Below are 16419 nucleotides of genomic sequence, written 5' to 3' on the forward strand. Positions count from 1 at the left end.
AATACAACCTATCACTGGATAATGTTGAATGTTTTTAAATATACCCTTTATCTGATCAATAGTTGAACATGCAGTGGGTGTGACTGGCCAACAAGGGGTGCTTTGTAGCAACCGTCAATGATAAAACGACGCTTAATGATATCAATGATAGAAATACCATAAAGCGTTCCAAATGCAATGCTAAATTCCATAAATTATTGAATTTATAGTAAACATTTTCAACCGCTTATGCTAAATTGTCACTTAATTAAAGAATTATACATACCACTTAATTGATAATGACAGCTATAAATGCAATAATTAATAACATAAAGCGTCGTATTGCAACGCTTAATTATTTTTTATCATTAAGTTCATTCATTTATTTAGCGGTTGGTAAAATGCTTACATGCTCTCCTCTTGGACACCGGATTTCACTTCTGGGTATTTCAGGGAGCCCATGTCTTATACCACGATAGATTCAATAACTGTATATGATTTTAAAAAAAATGTATGTTTTTTTTTAAATTTAAATCTGCGATTTAGATGAAGAGTCACGGATCACTTGAAAATATAATTATTTAAGAAACGACTCTAATTCTTGGCCAAATTATTCGATTATAACCTGGTTTGGGTCAGTTTACGCTTTATAATCCGCGAAGCGGAATATAAAAAAGCGTAAACTGACCCAAACCAGGTTATAATCGAATAATTTGGCCAAAAATTAGAGTCGTTCCTTATAATTTAATTTTAAAATAATTAAACAACTGTGGGTGTAAAATTGTGTTGCTTTTTATGAGTTCAAATTTGCCGCTCAATAATACATTCTTAGTAACGGAAGTGATATGAAACAAGGGGAGGTAATAACTGAAACACAGATCTAGCAGCCATGATGTCTGTTTATACGAGGTAATATCGAGCTACTGTTTGAAGTTAAAGGTACATTTATTAAATCTGGAATTTCCCATGAATCCCAAGGACTGGAAATGAGGGGATTGTAGGGATACAGATGATTCAGCTGGTTGTCAAGGGGGTGTGTCCCCATACCAAACCAGGTTATTAAGAAATAATTTGCGTTCCTTTTTGGAAATCAACCAATGAGAGACTAGAATAAAAACAAAATTAAATTATTCTCAAATAAAAGACAAAATATTATCCATGGTAGTATTTTTTGTTTGTAAAATGGCGTTTAACTTAATAAAGTATTAACAATCAGATTGAGTCTTTTTGCGTCAGTCCATCAGAAGGAAACAGGCAAGTAGTCCTTAGCAGAAAAAATAAAGAAACAAGAGGCCCATGGACCACAACACTCATCTGAGCGCACTAGCTAGGAAGAAGAAGAAACCAGCTCAGTATTGAAAAGTTTTAATTTACACTACGTCAGGATGATTCGTACATATTGTTTTGCAAAGCTCGACCCTTTTTTGGTAATGTATTGTAGCTTAGTAGATCACAATATTTTCGCGAGTAAGCTTTTTGGAATTTATTTTAATTCTGTTGTGTATAATGCTTTCTTATATATTTTTTAAATCGATATTAAGCTTTTAAGTTTTGACTATAATACACTTTTTATTGCAGCTCTCTAATTATAGACTGATTAGCATGAACATAATTGCCGATTGTTTTTTTTTTATTATGTCTTTATGTCTTATTTAGGATCTTAACAGACAAAAAAAATCTTGCTGATTATTGTGTTTTTAACAAAGCATCGGGGACCTACTAAATCAAAATTAGTAGCTGCTGTAAACATTTGATTTAATTTTCTTCTATGTTTAATTTATTCAGAGATCAATACAAAGCTTATCAAAAAAAAAAAAAAAAAACAAAAAAAAAAAAAAAAAAAAAAAAAAACAAAAAACAAAAACCAGACAATTTAAATTTTAGAATTTAATCATTATCTTTGTATATTTTCAACGTAAATGATCATCCTGGATTAAATACATCGTGAAACGTATGCGATCCGAGGAATTAACTCAACGCTACGTGGCCTCGGTCAGGTCAGGTCACCTGTGGGCCAGGTCTCGGGTCCTTATTTCACCATGTTGACCTCAAAAGGAGTAATTAATTGTATAATTATAGTAGGACAAATGTCTACGGAGTATCTAATTGATATTTTCACGTTTTCACATTAAGGGGTCAATTTCATTTTATGTAAAAAAAAAAAAATGAACAAAAATAATGAAAGAACGTAAATGTATTGAAGGGGAAATAAAATTTGGGATTTTTTCTTATGGAGTAATTCCCGCGCGGCTGTTTATAGAAGCAGATGGAATTCGAAGGCTTACTTAATTGTGACTTAAACGGACCTTGCCACAGATCTGCGGTTACAACATCATTCTCTTCTTTGGTAGCATTATGAAAATGATAGTCTCTTTTTTCAAAAACATATACATTTTTGAAAATATTTTAAAGTTAAAATTTTAAACACTTTTTAATATTCAGGCGCTTACACATTATGTAGCGTATAGACAAGCTTATATAAATTAGAGTACAATTTATATATCAAGGTCAGTACTGCATATACAGTGGGATGGGCAGTTTTATAATTATGTAGTAGTTGTGTGAACCTTTCTTGTGATTTTCTATATTAAGAATTTGAGTTTATCAACATTTGGCGATGCCCTCACAATCGTTCTAGTAAATATATTAATGTCTACATACATTGTCACGAACCCTATTATCACATTTCAGTTTAATTGAGATAGAATAAATTTTATGTATAGAATCTTTCCAAAAAAAGCAGTAGAATGTAGACATGATGAGAAATATTTTGATTGTGTGTTGCTTCTTTATAAATTTTGTTACTGTATTACTGTATTTTATATAGGACCAATTTTCGAATTGAAAGGTGTTTCAATTCGAGTGTTATTTAAATGAAGTGAAAAACTCAACTTTTATTTGGCATTCAAAATCAATCGCTATGTAATACATTTTATTATTTTTGTATGAGGTATCGTTTATCATTGTTTAGTACTTGTGATATTTTTATTAAGAAATGTTGAGTCTTTACTGAAGTTAACTCCCTGGAAATGGAAACACCTGAACTCATCCGTCAAAGTGGACACCCCGGTCTCTGTGGATATTTCTCTTCTGTCTCACTATAGACCTACTGGAAAACATTTCAACAAATATCGGAGTGAGTATAGACAGAATTTTGCCTGATACATATGGGAGAAAGCTATTTCTACTGTCCTATTTAAGACAAAATCTGTAAAAAAAAAAAAAAAAAAAAAAAAAAAAAAAAAAAGGTACCGATTCTTGCGCGTATTATGTTTGTATTCTTTGAATGAAAAAAAAAAATTAGTGATAATTATGTATGCTATATATTATCTTCAAATCAGATATTCCAAAGCAAAGGGACTGTGCTCATACCCAACACAAAAAGGAAAGATGGCGTCTATACTATATACCCGAATATGAATACAAAGAAATTGGTGTACTGTGACATGACTACAGAGGGAGGGGCTTGACGGTAAGAAACTTTCTGAGTCTCATCATTAAGGTAGTCCGATCCTCAGGTTTATAAAATTAGCAGTTAAGTAATCAAATATACTCATAAAAGTATCTCTGAATTCACAAAGTTACGTAAATTTATCCACAGTATTTCTTTAAAGTGAAAGATTAAAGTTCATCATATTATATAGGGAAAATTGACAAATCTCCATTATTTTTGCAAAAATAGCAAATTAGAACATCAACATTTCATTTTCTAATTGCAAATTGATCAACAAATATATTTTAGATTAAAAACAATAGGTATCCAGGCATTCAGAGAAAATGTCATGAATTTTATACTTATTTGGTATTTTTTGTCTTCTTTTCCCGCCATTTTTTCTGTAATACATAGTGTAAAAGGCTTTTACTATCAATGCAAGACACCGCACATTACTTTTCATTTCATATCATGCTAATAAGCATTGGTATCTAAGGCTGGATTCAAGAAAAACTTATTTCTCTAGAACTGTATTAATTTTTATGCGCCTAGATCGATAGATCCCGGACGTATATTGTTTTTGTCCTGTCTGTTTGTCTGTTTATCTGTTTGTCTGTTTGTCTGTTGTCAACTTTAACCTTCGCCATAATTTTTGAACCATAAGAGATAGAGACTTCATATTCAGTATTCATACTACACTAATAAAGTCCTTTCAAATGACATCAAGGTCAATGACCTTGTGACCTTGACTGTGACCTATATGCTAAAAATAGCTTTTTCCACTGTTTGTCATAACTTTTGAACCATAGGAGATAGGGACTTCATATTTGGTATACTTACTCCACTAATAAAGTCCTTTCAAACGACGACAAGGTCAATGATCTTGTGACCTTGACTGTGACCTTTATGCTAAAAATAGCATTTTACACTTTTTACCACAACTTTTGAACCATAGGAGATAGGGACTTCAACTTTGGTATGCATACTCCACCGATTAAGTTCTTTCAAATGACACCAAGGTCAATGACCTTGTGACCTTGACTGTGACCAATATGCTAAAAATAGATCTTTTGAACTTTGTTGCCGCCGGGCGCATAGTGTTTCACAAATACATCTTGTTCCTCTTTTGGTAAGGTACAAATTTCAACTTTTATAAGATCTTTTCTAAGATTTCCAAAGACCTTGAATCTTATAAAGATGAGTACAATGAAAATTGTTGCATAAAAAAATTTCACTTTCAAGCCTCATGTTGATGCATTTCAAATTTATTATAATTTTTTGGAGTTATCCTTCGTGGCTGAGGATCGGATATCCTAAATAAACCTATTTGTACGAATGAGTTTGACAGTGATAAATGAAAATTTTCTGAAGACTTTTATATACATATCAGAAAACTATATTTTAAGTACTTTTGTAACCAAGCGTTTTATACATCCACCAAGAGTAATACTCTTAACATGTACTTAATTTTACCTTTTTCATATTTATTTAGCATTTTTACCAAAGTTTTTTTTTTATATTTTAAAATTAAGTCATTCAGAGAAGAATGAACGGATCAGTAGATTTTTATAGTTCTTGGAAATCCTACAAAGAAGGGTTTAGGAACGTCAATGGAGAATACTGGTTAGGTAAGAGATTATTATTACCGTCGTTTGAATTATGTCATTCTCAAATATGGATTAGATTTCCATTGATTGGAGTTCTTTATGTTCAATTCGGACTCACGTTAAAAAATGTTCAAGCATCTAATAACATCTATTTATTTAAAAGTATTTTTCTTTAATTTTAATCATGTGATAACATAAACAGGTAGGAGAAGGGAATATTTGAATTATTGGTCCCTGATATTTTTTGCTTTTTATGGAATGTTTCCATCCAGGCAATGAAGCCATTCATATTATCACCACAAGAGAACAACAAGAACTAAGAGCTGGTCCTTCAAAACTTCTTTGGTAAAATGGCGTTTGCCAAGAATTCAACGTTTTCTATGGGAAGCGAGTCTCACAAATACAGGTTGAGAATAAATGGATACAGTGGTTCTGCAGGTAAGTTCATGCATTTAATTACCCTCTTGACATAAATAAATACATGTATACGCCATTTTGATTATCAATTTTCTGTTATTGAAGTTTCAATAAAGTATTGGAAATTTTATTGAAGCTGTATAAAAATTGTACATTTTAAGCAGAAATAATACAATTAATTAACATTTTATCACATATTTACTGATTATGGTGACTTAAAGTACATATTTATAATTGAAATAAATTTTGAAATATAGCAGAAGAATCCCTTTTGAAGGGTTATTTTTATTGAAGGAGATAGTCTGGGGCCTCATAATGGATGGAGATTTTCAACAAAAGATCAAGACAACGATAGTTGGGGAAAATCGTGTGCCGTAGAAAGAAAAGCAGGCTGGTGGTTTCAGGAATGTCAAACCTGAAACCTAAACGGACCCTATCACAGAACTGCTGTACGAACGTGGGCATCTGTCGTCTGGTACAACTTTGGAAATGATAATCGTTCCTTGAAGTACTCGAGGATGATTATCAGACCCAAAAGATGAGGAGAATGTTTGTAATATAAATAAAAAGATTTTATGTTGTATGTTTTTGTGGTGAATCATTTAATGACTTGAAAACAAAAATTGCATTTCTTGTCATAATTTATAGCTCTCCATGGTGAATACATAAGTTTTCTTGATCAATTAAACTAACAAAGATCGGAATGGAGTCAAAGTTAAACATAAATCATGATCGTTAAGGTATGTAATGGCAAAAATAAAATTTGATATGCCCCATTGATATAGAATGCTGGTATTTAAAGGATTTATATACTGCACAATAGAGCCTTGGAAACTTGGGTATTGTAGTGCCAAAGTTAGACATAAACTTTAGCTTGGAATGGTATTCTACCCAGAAAAGTCCCTTGATTTATTTATTTAATCTATTTACTTTCAGTAAAGTTAATTTGTCCAGTGTTAGATTAAAACAATACAAGTAAGGAAATAACAATACCGAATTTGATTTGTATAGTCATTAAAAATAAAAGCAGAGCAATAACCAAAGCCATAATTATCCTAGAAAAATAAAAAAACTTTGCTTTTTAAGCTCTGACACTTCCTCTCGCTTTACTTATCGGAGCAACAACGTTTTTCACTTTTTACGTGAATTCTGCATCAAAATTTTATCTCATGAATTTCAAAGATATTTTTTTTTAAATGACAATATCAATCATTACCGACTACACAACAGTGTTTGCTGAATAAATAAACGTTTCAAATGTCAAAGCGTAAAACTAAAATGACTGAAAACTCACATGAACCACAATTATGCACATTTTATAAAGAAATATAATATAATATGTAAAACATGTAAATATAACTTAGCTCCCAGACTAATAGTATTAACAAACAAACTCTGTCAAATAAATTGAAACATGAAAATGCTGTTTTACCCTTGTCTTTTCAAGTGACAGATGTTGGTCACCATACCTAACCAAAGTGAAAGAGGAAGTCTAACAGTGGAAAAAGATTAGGTTAAAAGGTGTAAAAAGGTATTCATCTCATATTTTAGAGCAATGGGCGGTATGTACTAGCTTCTTTGCTGAGTCAAACAGTAATTACCAGAATCTTTTTAATGAATTTAAGATCTGTAATGGTATGTTTGTGCGAGGCTGTGTGTGCACCAAATAATTTCTTGTTTTCATGTATCTTACTTCTAATTTTAGATCAAAATGACGCAATGCAACGTGCCTTTCTTAAACATTTGTACAAGACCAGATGTAGGCTTCAAGAAGAAGAGGACACTATGAAATTCATTGAATCATGCGTGAGGGATTTTGTCGCTAAAACGTGTGATCTGGTCGGAGAGGCAAAGCCAATTTTCAAACTTTCGCAAATCATTCCCTCTGGAAGCTTCTATGAAGGGACAAAAATTGGAAAAACGGACGAGTTTGACTTTATGGTCATTTTGAAGGCACTATCTGGGGCTGACAAATTACAAACACATGAAGGTTGCAATCCGTGGCATAAAAAACTTGAACTCAAAAAGGAGTTCATTTTGGTCAGAGGTATATGAGTAATTGCCACATGAACAAGGAAACGTATGGAAACTATTTAGGGAATCCACAAATACTGGTGGGCGATTTTTGGTATAATGTTTCATCTGTATCCAAATCGAATCCATTATTTATAGAAAATTTAGAGGGAAAACTGTACTCAAAAGTTAATGAGAAACAAAAATTACTGTTTAATTATACGAAAAAGCCTTTAATGCCGGTGTCAACAGAGGCTGGTCTACTTCCTTTGAACGATGTGAATATTGGTGTGGACTTGATGATGGCCATAAAACACCCTTGTCCAGAAACCATAGCCTCTCGGCCTTCTTTTCCTCCGCAATTTAAAGATATGCTTCACAGCCATGGCTGCCACATCATCACAAAATCCTGCCATATTGAACATTTTCCTCAGCCAACTTGTTGGTTTATTACTTTCGCAGCGCTAGAACTGGAATTGATGAAAAATATGGACACACATCACAACGAATGCTACAAAATTTTGAAATGTTTGTTGATTGGAGAGGTTAATTTTCCAGGAAAATGCATGAATTTGTCATCATATGTTCTTAAAACAGCTTTTCTATTCCATGTTTACGGATCAAACAAATGTACACATTCAAGATTTGACGCAAAATGCATAATTGAAGTTCTGGAATACCTCGCCAATTGCGTGTTTGATTTTGATATGCCTTGCTTCTTTGCAAGAGATATGAACACATGGGGTTACGTGTTTGAATTCCTTGTTTTAGATGGCCTGAGTATGGCATTGGTAAATGTCCAGGTCAAATTGTTACCTTTGCACTTTGCTGGATGAAAATGTGGTATAAAATTGTCCAATTTTTAAAAAGAGCAATTTCAAAGGAAAATATTAATGACAAAGAAAATTGGATACGAGTAACTGACAAATGTGATTATATCAAAGGGGTAATATTTTATGTGCTTGAAAGATATTCCACAAGATCCCTTATTGAAGTTTTTAAAGGACAGCTACCCCTAACAGAAATATCTGGGCTGACTCTTGCCTCTTGTTCTGACCAACAATTCATGGATTACATTCAAAACATGAAAAAATATCAGATATACAACTAGATATGTTGTTGTGAAAAATCATAGTCGTTGTGTTCACATCTAAATTATAAAGACACAGTCCACTTGAGGCTAATATATAATGACAAAGTACCAGCATATGATGAAAGTTCTCCACATAAGGCATTTACGACGTTCCATAATATGTAAAATGTGGTTTAGGTTCTTCAATCAGATTTAAAACACGGAATTCTATGACCTCCGCAAGGAATACAGTTTCTACTGTGAAAATTATATCTGGATACGACCAAACCCCCCTGTGTTCTGGTCACAACCCGAGATTTAAAATATTTTCTGGTGTGTATGTTCGTGCGCGAGAGAGAAGGCGTGTGTCTGTATAAGTAACATTCAAATCTATGCAATTAAAATGTAATAAATTACGTTTAATTACGAATTTTTAAAAAAATATTTACTGCTATATAAATTGAAAATCGAGATAATATAGGTTTCGAACTATTATACCGGTACCGTTTGAACTATCTATGTAAGATATAAAGTCCGCGTTTTCGTGAATGTTGCAGAATACTGTAAACAGGGTTATTTTTGCCCCATGTTATTTTTGCCCTTTTACACTTGCGAACAATTTTGCCCCGTTTTAAATTCGACCAGTCATAGTTCTGTTGAAGAAATTATCCTGTGTAATTTGAATTAGCCCCGTTTTAAATTCGACCGATCAAAAAGAGGGCGAAAGTGGCTAAAATAAAATGGGGGCGAGAAATTTGTTCCAAAAGATAAAAGCCGAGGCTTTACCTGAGGCTTTAATATTTCAAACAAAATTTGAGACGGAGGAGGTTATTCTGTATCATTCACGACAGCAAGGACTTTATTTCTATTCTACTCTATGTACTAGCAGCTCTAAAATACGACTTATCCCCGCTCTATAGAGAAACAAATTAGGTCACTATAATGCGATAATGCTGTTTCATTTACCACCAGAGCTCTAAAATACGACTTATCCCCGCTCTATAGAGTAACAAATTAGGTCACTATAATGCGATAATGCTGTTTCATTCACCACCAGAGCGTAAATTTGTTTGTTTACCTGTGAATAGAATGCAGACGATGTGTGCTTTCGCTGCATTAAAATTTTATTAATCATAAATCTGTTTGTAGCTAAAATCACGGAGGTTAAGTATGTCGTAGGGGGGGGGGGTTCGTGAAACAGCCCCGCTTGACTTTAGAAACCAACATTCATCAGCTAATTTCTGCAATATACAGTGTTTAAATTGCAAAAGACGGCACATCAATGTGATCTAAATACGTATTTCATTCTTAAGTCAAATGTACATTTCAATTGCATAGGTTTGATATGCGTTTCTGATTTGAAAATTTTTCGATGACGTTCGTGATTTATTTGAGAATAATGTCCGCGGTATTTCTTTGATCTCGGCAATATTCGTAGTAGATTAACACTGTGGTTTTTAAGGGTAACAAATATTAAATATGGAAATGTCTCGCCCTGTGTAGGAATTGTAGGCTTTCTTATATGTGTAGAATTTTGAAATAGATAAGTTCATGCTCTACTTTCGTTTTCATAAAATAATATAAATATTTTTACTTTAAAATGTTTCTACATGTAGTTACATTATATGTGCACCTAAAATAAGTGCTACATCTGCAATTGCATATTTTGGGTGCGATTCGATTTATTCATAGCATCAGCGTTTTTCCCAGAATTTCCCAACAGTCTTGGCAAGTTTGCGACTTAAAAAAATAAATTTGAATTCACCAAAATATTATCCACTAGAATTAATGTATACCTTGGCAACCTAAAATCGCCAAATTTGTGTCCCGCCAAAAAACCGAATATACGGTATACTCAACAAAAAAGAAACTTATATTGTTTTACTCATCAAAGAAATTTTGAAAATGTATATGGAACAACTATCTTTTTTATAATTGGTTACCTGTGACCTATTTAAAGGACAACACGGGCTTTAAAAACCCAAGTGTTGAATTATAATTACATTGATTAATCGAGTTTATGAAAATAGTGTTTTACATTTCTTGTGAATCGGGGGTCTATTTTCATTGATATTTTGATTCAGAGAAACAATAAACACTCCTATTAAACCCAGATTTAAGATTTGATTACAATGTTGATGCTGCAATGCCACGCCTAAACAAAGATGAACGCAACCGGGCTTGCAATGATAATAACCGGAGCTACGCAAAAGAAAGTTGCAACTGCATTTAGTGTACATTTATCAGATTTACAGTGATAAAGTAAGTCTCCACCAGCTAGGAAAACGAATGGCAGACCTAGAACTAGCCGACCGCGGATTACCACACCCAGACAGGACCGTCAGATGCCCCTTCGCAATCGATTTAGAACTGCCGCAAAACTGCTGCTGCAATTGCTGGTGGAAGAAATCAGCACACAAATTGTTCCCAAGAGACTGAGAGGAGCTGGTATTCGTCCACAACAGTCGTACATGTACATTTGAAGTCCACTAGCGCTGAGACGTCGCAAAAGACATATGGATCGGTTAAGACGTGCCCCTATAGAATTTGGGGGCGACGAAAATGACATGTACATAAACTAAACTTTTTAATTCGCAACATAGGACATGTTTGATTTTTATCACAAATCATTTTTATAAAATAAAGTTTACACCGAAAACTTAGATTATCATATCTACGAGAGCTGTTCAATAAATAATGTCCTGAATTGTATGACATACAATACAGATATCATATGACATTAAGCTTGCCTTTTCGCAACATTGAATCTTTAATGAATTTATAACAATTCATGTGACTACTTTTAATTACATAATTTCATTGTGAGAAGCTGGAAAACAAGCCAGGGCTATTCGAGACACTGCATTAAAAATGAATGGTAAAGAAGCAGTAAACTAGAGTGAAATTAAACGCTTCATTAAAGCTGCTGTAAAATCTCTTTAAGAATCCCAAAGAAATATTCAATGAAATATGTAAAATGTAGGGCAACCAATGTCTGTTTTAAAGACAAATTAGCAGGTGGATTTCAATGATAAAAAAAATTATATAATGGACATCAAAAATTGGCACCGTCCTTGCTAACAAAAAAATATAACAACTAATGTACTGTTTGCCAAATTTCAACAAATAATCTGTGATTATGTATGATTGACTTTAAGAAACATAGTAAATTTGATCGTTTCGGGAGGTGTTCACACTGTTTTAAAGAAATTTTTTACAGTAAAAAAGCTTTGTACTCAGTGGTAATCCTATGTTTTGAAAGATTAGTGAAAACAACACTGTGTAAGAATATCAAAACAATTATTTTAAAATATCTGTAATTGTAGTTATCCACGTTTTTTAAATTCAAACAGATAATGAAACTTTAATCTATTGCTTAAAACCCTCGAAACAAAAATTACAAGATTTACTTGACAAAAACAGCAAAGGTCTGAGAACAGCAAAGAATTGCAAAAGTACAAGACACTTTTATATACAATTTTCTTAAATATTTGTGGTTTTGTTGTTAAAATTCGTATTTGGGGAGGCAGTTTAATTTCTGGAAGCGTCTAGAAAGCAATTTTTTGTCAAAAAAAATTTGAAAGGTTAATGAGAGGAAGAAACCAGAATCAGGAATCCATTACATTAAAATTCTTCATGACAGCATCCAAACCTGCACGCCCTAAAGAGTAAAGGAGTTTTTGGGACAAACAGAAAATTAATTTTTTCACATTAACAATTTTTGCTAGATCTTTTGCCTTTTGACTTGTTTCATTTTCCAAACTTTGAAAAAACACCTTTCAAAAGGAAGAAACGAGTCCAGAAAAGCATAAGATCTGCCATTTTCCAGTATACTAAGGGTCTGCCATTTTCCAGTATACTAAGGGTCACACCAAAAATGAGTTTTAAAAACAATCAGCAATTGGATAAAAAATTTTACGGTTTTAATTACAAGAGAATATTAAGTTAAATCATCCAGATTAAATCATTGAAAATCGTCTTTTGCTTCTTTCAGAGCACCGAGGACATTATTTATTCAACAGCCCTCGTACTCTGAATATGCGGGTTTTTTTGTTGTTGTTTAGTATAGTTATAGTCAATTTTGGTCATGTTATTGCATATATTGCATAGGGCCTAATTATTTTTCAATCTGTATTTGGTTTTGAAATTCCCTTTTCTACCACTTTTGAAATAATTATTTCAATGTAGTGAACGTTATTTCTGTAGTGGTTACAACCTGTGCTTGTTTTTGAAAGGCACTCTCAACTACCATTGAAATAATTATCTCAATAATGGTCGTTATTTCAATAGTGGTTAAAACATAGATAGTAAAGAAAGTAACTGTTTCTAATTGATATAATGTCGTCGATACATGTATTTATTTGAATAACGGGTAGAAGGCCAAACAGTTTATGGGAAGGTAAGTGATCTCCAACTGCATAGAGTGTGTAGTGAGGAGCTTCAGCATACTTTTAATATCAATTTCAGAATATTTGTGTGTAGAATCAAAGCGATGTAAATAAATAAACTTATTTTGTTAATTACAAATCTCACAATATGAAAATGCTGTGGGAAACCACATATATCTCAAAATGCTATAGAGTGTAAAGGGAATGTTTGGCATAAACAGTTGAAAAGACATGTTTTTGACGGATTGGACCAGATGTTTTAAAAATATATTAAAGAATAGAAAAAGAAAATCAGAAGGCAGATGCGAACCATCTATTCTTCTATTTTCCCTCTATCGGTAGAGTTATTAAAGAATTACAGAGACTACATAAACAATATGTTAAGGTTATAGCAGATAATGTTTGTAATATCATTGTTACATTAAAAATTTTAGAATTCATGCAGAGATTGTAATACCTAGTTTTTCAAATTCTCTGAATTCTAAAATTTGAATGTAACATCGTTTTTGTATGGTTCATTATTAAATATCTGTATATTTGGCGAATGTTTGAATTAATTCTGAAAAACGTCTGAAAATTCTACATATACCAACACTTCACTTTTCTAGAATGAAATTCTTCAAAATCACATTTCAGTGTTCAATACTTTAAACATTCCAGTCAAACAAAACGAGTTTGAAACCCTACCTATACTGAATTTCTAAATTTTCATAAAATCTTTATGAATAAAATTTCACATGCATATTTCATATTTTGACGATGATTAAAAAAACTTAATTGGTCAAACGTTTACTGGTACCCACTTTCTTTGTAACGATTTTTATGTACGGGTTGTTTAGGTATCCATTGTAGAAAAAAGCAAATCCATTTCATATGATTGTAGGAATTGATAAACATTAAACATAAAGTATTTGATTATATCGTTGTAAATTGAAGCATGTCCAGATAACACACATGACAAACAGATGGCATAATCGTTACCTTATATATAATGTTATTTATGAAATTTGATATAATTAATGTTTGTTGTCACGAAATAATAATATTATATTATATTTTCATTACGACAAAATAAGATATATGTGGCTATTTTCACATGCACATGTATGAACAATGAATGTGGTTCGAATGATGAATATTTTCGAGTTATTGTGTCTTTTTTGGCAAATAACATCCACTATTAGCTTTGCGCCACATTCTCATTTTAAAGGTATTTTAAAATCGTTTGAACCATTACTAACAATTTTTCATTTTAAAAAAAATGAAACATAAAATAATGTGAGGAATAACATTTTTTAATATAAAATTATTACCTTTGGCCGTTTTTTTCAGGGGATGCTGAGGCTCTACTGAAGTTAACTCAATGGAACTGGAAACACCTGAACACATCCGTCAAAGTGGACACCCCGGTCTCTGTGGACATTTCTCTTCTATCCCACTATAGACTTACTTGGAAACATTTCAACGAGTACCAGAGTAATATTTTACAAACTATGTGTAATTGGAACACAAAAACAATGAAGAAGCAAATAAATCATTAGAAAATGACTGTGAAATAAAATATTTAATATACTTGTGAATATATAAAAATTTAAATTAAAAATTAAATAATTTAATATTTTTGTATTGAATTTTTAAAAAGTTACAATATTTGTGCTTTTATTAGAACTACGAAGACAAAGAGACTGTGCATCAATTCTAAAATTCATACCGAACACAAAAGGGAAAGATGGCGTCTATACTATATACCCGGATATGAAGACAAAGAAACTGGTGTACTGTGACATGACTACAGAGGGAGGGGGTTGGACGGTAAACTGAATTTATATATTAAGGCAGATATAACATTATATATCAAATTTTATTAAAAGGCAAAAATTATCTGTTTTGCTTCAAAAGTTTACAAATTACAATTTACAGAGAAATTATTATAAAACTTAAGCTCTTTTTGTCTTTAAGTCAAGTATATGTATATAAAAATGTAAATTTATAGTACTATATGAGAAACCCTAGTTTGTACAGATTGGTTGATTTCTACATCTTATTTGATTATATTTTTAAAATAGGTTATTCTGCGAAGGACTGATGGATCAGTTGATTTTTATAGATCTTGGAATTCGTACAAAGACGGGTTTGGAAACGTTAATGAAGAACACTGGTTTAATAAGAAATGAAGTAGGGGTAAATAATCAATAATAAGAATTTTGTAGAAATGCAAACAAGCTGTGTAAATTAACTACTTTAAACTTCTAAGCCTCTCGTTCTTTAATGATGTTTTTCGGTCGTCTTTGTTCCCTTACCTTACATCTTTAATTCTAATATCCAGCCGCCAAAATGCGGACATTCAGAAGAAAAAAAAAGAACCATCAGGAGGTTTTACCTTGTTGCTTGTTTAAACCTGATTTAGAAAAACTCCATGTAAACAAGCCTGTGTTAATAAATCATTTTTGTCATTCTAGGAGATCAGGTTAAAAAGCTTTCCTATGATAAATAATGAAGTGAATTATGTGCTACATATACATGTATTTATGAAACAAATGAAAATGGTATCCTAAATCAAGTCACAATTTTGTAGGTAATAAACCCATTCATTCACTTACTAAAAGTAAACAATATGAACTGAGAGTGGACCTTCAGAAATTTTCAGGCAAAAAGGCCTTTGCCAAGTACTCCAAGTTTTCTGTCGGGAGGGAGTCCCAAAAATTCAAATTGACAGCAACTGGATACAGTGGTACTGCAGGTGATTTTATCATAAATACTCCATATTTTGTAATTTGTCATTGTATGCTCTCCTTAAGCATAATTTAATAATATTAACTTATTTACCAGTATATTTATCAGTAAAACATTTATTACCATTACCTTATTAAATAGGAAGGTCTTTCAAAAGATAAGTGGAAGAAAAAAAGAACATAAATATAATGGGAACCCCTACCTTGCAATTCATAACAAAAATTGGGGAATCATCTAATTTTTTGCTTAATATATTTTAGGTGATAGTTTAGCATACCATAATGGGAGACCATTCTCGACGAAGGATGCAGATAACGACACATGGAAGAATTCCTGTGCTGTTGATAGGAAAGCTGGGTGGTGGTTCGGAACTTGTGAACACAGTAATCTGAACGGACAATATCATAAATCTGCAGTCAAAACGGTTCATGCTGTTTATTGGCATCATTTTGGTAAAGAAGATATTTCCCTGAAGCATGCAAAAATGATGATCAGACCCAAAAGTTAAAAGAATGGTCAAGAACAATTATAAATGATTGGCAAAATGTTTGTTTTTGTTTTGTTTTGAATTATAATATATAGGTTATGGAAAGTCGAGATGGTTTTTTTCAAACCCTGGGTATTTTAATTACAATTCACTGTATACGCTGTAAAAATTATTTTAAAAAGGAGCAGGAATTCACAAAAAGGGATTACGGCGCTAGTATGGCCAGGAAACTATAACATCAATAAATCAAACGAGGAAAAGATTTCCGCTAAGTAAGAAAAAAGGGGAAA

The 16419-nt window shown here is 32.0% G+C and overlaps 1 pseudogene; it reads left to right on the forward strand.

Moving 5' to 3' along the window:
• Positions 1-1932: 1932 nt before the first annotated feature.
• On the forward strand, positions 1933-16163 carry LOC134230102 (angiopoietin-related protein 3-like; annotated as a pseudogene).
• The last annotated feature ends 256 nt before the right edge of the window (positions 16164-16419 follow it).

Source organism: Saccostrea cucullata, unplaced genomic scaffold (assembly GCF_032062105.1).
Source record: "Saccostrea cucullata isolate Sc308-1 unplaced genomic scaffold, CSIRO_AGI_Scuc_v1 ctg240, whole genome shotgun sequence".
In the NCBI taxonomy this organism is placed as follows: domain Eukaryota; kingdom Metazoa; phylum Mollusca; class Bivalvia; order Ostreida; family Ostreidae; genus Saccostrea; species Saccostrea cuccullata.